The sequence below is a fragment of the Pseudochaenichthys georgianus genome, chromosome 1 (assembly GCF_902827115.2).
Source record: "Pseudochaenichthys georgianus chromosome 1, fPseGeo1.2, whole genome shotgun sequence".
NCBI lineage: Eukaryota > Metazoa > Chordata > Actinopteri > Perciformes > Channichthyidae > Pseudochaenichthys > Pseudochaenichthys georgianus.
This window is the reverse complement of record NC_047503.1, coordinates 49,347,907-49,353,205: the sequence shown is the minus strand read 5'-3', so window position 1 is coordinate 49,353,205 and position 5,299 is coordinate 49,347,907. Positions and strand designations below refer to the sequence as shown.

The 5,299-nt window shown below is 38.2% G+C and overlaps 1 long non-coding RNA gene across 1 annotated transcript; it reads left to right on the top strand.

Annotated features, from left to right (window-relative positions):
• Positions 1-2,581: 2,581 nt before the first annotated feature.
• Positions 2,582-4,179, top strand: LOC139434854 (uncharacterized). Its single transcript, XR_011644160.1, has 2 exons — positions 2,582-2,685; positions 3,803-4,179. It is a non-coding gene; the product is annotated as an uncharacterized lncRNA (long non-coding RNA).
• Positions 4,180-5,299: the final 1,120 nt, after the last annotated feature.

Below are 5,299 nucleotides of genomic sequence, written 5' to 3'. Positions count from 1 at the left end.
ATTACATCCAATAGAATCGATGGGCAGTTCCCAAATCGACATAAACATTACCATTGCGGACGTAATAGAGAAGCAAACGAAACATATCTGAAAGTACAAGCCTGGACGGCAAAACTTTATACCCAGTATATTGCCATAAATATGATGATGGATTATCAGTAATTTCTACGTGACACAAAGACATTGGATTAACCTTGAGCTGCGTTTTTATTCCGTTGAACACAACTTTTGATCACAAATCAAAAAAGGTAAGACGTAATTATTGTAATATTTTTGAAACCGGATGTTGTATACTTTCTCTTTTCTGGCTGATAGCTCCAGGAATTCGAGGTCATTACATGTGTGGAATCTGTGGAGTCTCAGCTTTAAATCGTATATCTTGTCTGTGCAGTTAAGATAGTAATAAGGGCATTTCTACCGTGAGTTCAACCTGATCTCACCAGAATGCGTGACTCCACCACGACTCCTTAACACCGCATTGCGTGGTGGAGTCACGAACTTTGTTACATTTACGTGTCTGCACCACGCAAACAACCCCAATGTAAAGTGAATGAGGCTCCTTTGTCGTGGTGTACACACGCATTTCTACCACATCCTGCAGTGAGCTTTTATTCTATAAAACGTTTTTAAAATCTACTTTATAGCTTGTAGTAACTCACGGGAGGCTTCTTTTATTTTATTTGTATTCATAATAATTTTAATTTTTCGTCAGAATGTATTATGGTGCATTAGTTACGAATTTTTGGTCTCAAAAAACAGTGCATTGTGGGTAATACAACTGGGATTTGTATTACATTAGTTTGTTTTTAAGGAAGGCCAGAGCTTCAGCTGTGTCAAATAGATTGTTCCCTTTAGTTAACGTTTTTTAAAAGAACATTATATTCCGATTTGATCATGTCCCCTTTATTGTATTACGGAGAGCAATGTGAGCGTCCATTCCCATTGGATAACGCAGGATTTTACCCCGGAAGTAAGTATTCTCTTTACTGTCGATTGATTTTACAGTGCTATCTGCACTACTCATCAACTAACAAACACCAGATGATCCTTGTTGATTACACAACATTGGTTGGTTTAAATTGTGTACAATGCTTTTGTAATTTTCCCCTTCAATTCGGAGAAACAAATATTTGTTCAGTTTAGGATGGCCGAAGACACTACACTACCCAGAATCCTCAGCTATTGTTCCGCGTTGCCTCAAGCTCTGTGATTGGTTGACCTCCAACTGCATTCCATATGAAAAAAAACGTTTCGTAAAAGATAAATCATACTTTATTCAGCAGTGCTTGCTTTACTCTTTGAAAGTCATCACATGAATGCATTGTAATAATTGTTCTGTTTTAATTTCACAATAAAGTTAGTAGTAATAATTTGTTTTGATATTATTGTTTTTTATTAACTACTCAAGTTAAGACCATCTTTTCTGTGTTGCTGTGGGTTTTTCCATCGCTTTTGTGTTACAAATATCAAAACAATAACTAAATATATCCGTCGTAAACTAAACCAGAAACAGCAGTATATTTTATTTTGTTAACACTGTAAACTTGACAGCTTTTTAACCCCGTTTATTTTCTATTTTCTTTTCTTTTATTTCTATTTCTTGTTTATTTGTGGTTTTGTTTTATTGTAAAAATGTTATGCTGCTGCAACAAAAACAATGTCTCAAATTGGGATCAATAAAGTACCATCTTATCTTATCTTACATCCGGACTAAAACCACCAGACTCAGGGACAGTTTCATCCCAAAGGCCATAAGACTATTAAACACCTGAACTTTGAAATAACATCCATAACATTCATCTGGCTGCTACTTGGAAATGATTTGTCTAATATATCATATATTCCAATCACTTGTATAGACTCTTATTGCACTATTTCACTTTTTACTATTTTACTATTTTTCTTTTTGTATTGACTTGCACTATTTGTTCTGCTTATCTGTTTTATTGTGTTGCACTGTTGGAGGAGCCTGTGACCTAAGGGGGGGGGGGGTAGGAGACGTTCGATTCCTGTTTTGAATAGTGTGCCGTCGATGGGTTTCATTCCATTTCAAAATGCTGTTTGTCACTCAGCGTAAACTTCAACATCCAACATCCAATCACAGAGTCTGTCCTGCACGGGTCTGATTTTCAAGACCCGCTCCCGCCCCGCACCCGCGACGTGCAATACCGAACCCACCCCGCTACCCGCAGATATTGCCAATTAGTTCCGCAACCCGACCCGACCCGTCGGCACAATATCCGCAACCCGACCCGCACCCGCATATATATGAGCAGTGAAAACGTGCAATTATTAACACACGCAGTTGCATATTTGTCTCAAAAAGCGTGGGATGTTGGTTATTTTCTCCATCTAGGAACCAGAAGCCTCCAGACCAGGGGCGTCGCCTGGGGTACTTTTTCTTTAGCCCCGGACAAATTCTCCCTCAATAATATAATACATTAACCTACTTTACCTATAGGACGGACGGTAGAAATGTAATTTCCCATGTTCAGTGAATGCAACACAGAGGCAAGACGACGCCACCAGACCAATCAGAGAGTTGCATGGAAATAAACGTGTTTTTTTGGCTGACAGGTACGTACCTCTCCTCTGTGACAATGTTTAAACTTTAAACTGTCAGCCCCGGACGTGTGGTGGCTCACACAACAACCCCAGAGCCACCACCTGAGCCAGGTGAACAAGGTATGTACCTGTCAGTAAACTTACAAGTTATGTCAACATGTAAGCAAAGCATAAATTATAGCTACATTGACGTTACTTTGAATCGCGCGGGTAAGCTAAACCGTTAGGAAGTAGCTATAGCTAGCCAGATATATTAAATAAACACTTTGTCATACAATCTAAATGTTGTGTTTTTTAGCGTTACTTGGTGATTTCAAAGAAAGCTCTCTGGGAAATGTTGACTTACTGTCTGTGTTCGACATGAAGCTAGAAGCTACCTTACAGTAGTAGTTGATCCTGAGTCCTGCCAGTTAAAGTGTTTCATAGTTAGCTTAGCTAAGCATCAACCTAGCACTGAAATATATATGGATGTTATGTGACGGTATTTCTGAGAAAAAGTCAGCTGAAATGGTGGCATGGTTGCCACTGCTACTGCTAACAGCATGTTTGAACGTATTTGCAGCAGTAAATGTGGCTCTCTGGCCACTGACGTTGCCATAACAACACCTGCATTTAAATGTGCAACCTCATTTTGTGACAGATTTTGCATGAAAATATAATTCTTCTGATTGATATTTCCTATTGACAGCTAGTTTCTATGTGACCATTATGAGATGGACAGCCAGCTAACAAGCTTGTTATACACATATTTCAGATCAAAGCCAATCCAGTGGGGCTCCTGAAAGGGGGCAAGGGACACTATGCTCCCAAATATTAAGCCTTGACCCCCATCTTAAAATTGATATGATCAAAAAATTATCTGCATTGTCGGAGGCCTTTTTTCCTCATCATGTCAAATTGTACAGCTTTCCTTAGTGTTGAATGCAGAAAGATGACTATATTAGAGTATTAAGGGAAAATGACTATATTAAAGTTTTAAGTGAATATATTAAGTGAATTACTCAAACTGCATTTGTATAGGAATGATTCTGTCCTATGGGCAGATACCTACTCTAACAGTGATATCTACAAGAGGTTTCCAATGTACATGTAACTATTTTCAATTGGTTAGTATTACATTTTGTGACAGTGTGGTGACACTCATTTTAATGAAGACAAATGTGTGTATCTTGAAATTCATTTATTTGACAGAGCTGGAAACTGATTGACTTACATACTTGTTTGTGTTTACCCACAGTCATCACAGATGAGCCAAACGGAGTAGAGGATGGAGAAAGGAGAACAGGAGAAAGGGACACACAAGAAGGAGATACAACAGACAAGAACGACAATGAACAACAATGAACAGGAACACCAGAACAGACAAGAGTCAATGGGTAACATGACTGATGTAGGGACTGCAGATACAGGGCCAAGGCAAGTGAGACATCACTGCTTTCCATCCAGCATGTTTGGCCAGCAAAAGAGATCATCAGATGAGGGATTATTATTTCCTCCTTCCATCCCTTTTTTCTGTTTAATCTGATTATGAACAACTTCTAATAATTTGACATCGTTTATGATTTAATTGGAAAATGAAGTGTTTTTAAATAATAAACCCGTTTCTGATTCTGATTCTTTGATTTCTTTTTGACATCTGGGTGTTGAGAGATGTATCCATATCTCTTGATGTTGCTCTCAAAGTGCACAAGATTGATGCTTTTAACTGGCTGGGCGATTTTTTCGGTTTTCACGATTAATTTGCATTTTTACTTTCCTACGGTTTGTGAAATGGCTGAACCGAAAAATCGCAATTTTAAAACATTTCTAGACTCCGCAGATTTGTTTTGCTTTAAGGGACTCCGTAGTAGCTTACTCTCTCACTTTCCAGAACGCGCACAAAACTCAGCCACATTGCCTGTGACTCCCCGATCTGCTGTTGTTATGCTGTGTTCGTTGTTGAGCATAACAGAGGACTCAGACATTGTACATTACATATATAACTAAACACGCCTTTTCTCCTCCTTATCTCTTTCACGACTTTTCATTTAATATGGTTTTGAACGCTGTAATCAATACTCAAGACAGGAACAACTTCACGGCTGGTTTCATTTCTGGTAGTTCCGGTTGTTGTCTCATGCTACCCACGTCTGTAAACAAACGTATTCAAATAAACTGTACCTTCATTTAATATTCAGCAATAATAATATCTCGACGTCTATACACGTGTCATATCGCTGTCATATCGCTACTAAATTCACCTCTATAGTAAATGGTATATTAGCCACATGCTAAATGCTAACCGGAGATGAAGGATTTTCAGAATAAAAGCTTAACAACTGCGCACGAGAACTTCTGGTTTTTCAGTATAAAACAGCATTTAGACTGACGGTATGTTTAAGGTACTTTATGCCATCAAAAACATTGATTTTAATGTATAACACTGTGCGCATGTACTGTACTGAGCTGCAGATCGGGTAGTCACATAGCCTACTACAATCACATTCACCGCTTCACCGACAGATGTACCATAAAAATGTCCACGAACACAGATGAAGAACTCATTCCTAAAAAAGGTGCTACTTCAGTTGTATGGAAGTGGTTCGGGTACAAGCGGTCATACATAGAACACACAACTGTTCTGTGTAAGGTCTGTAGAAAGACAACTTCCTAGAAAGTTAAAGGGATGTTATTTTGTTTGAGGGTATTTTTTTATTATTCATTTCATTATCATTATTTATTATTTGTTGTATTT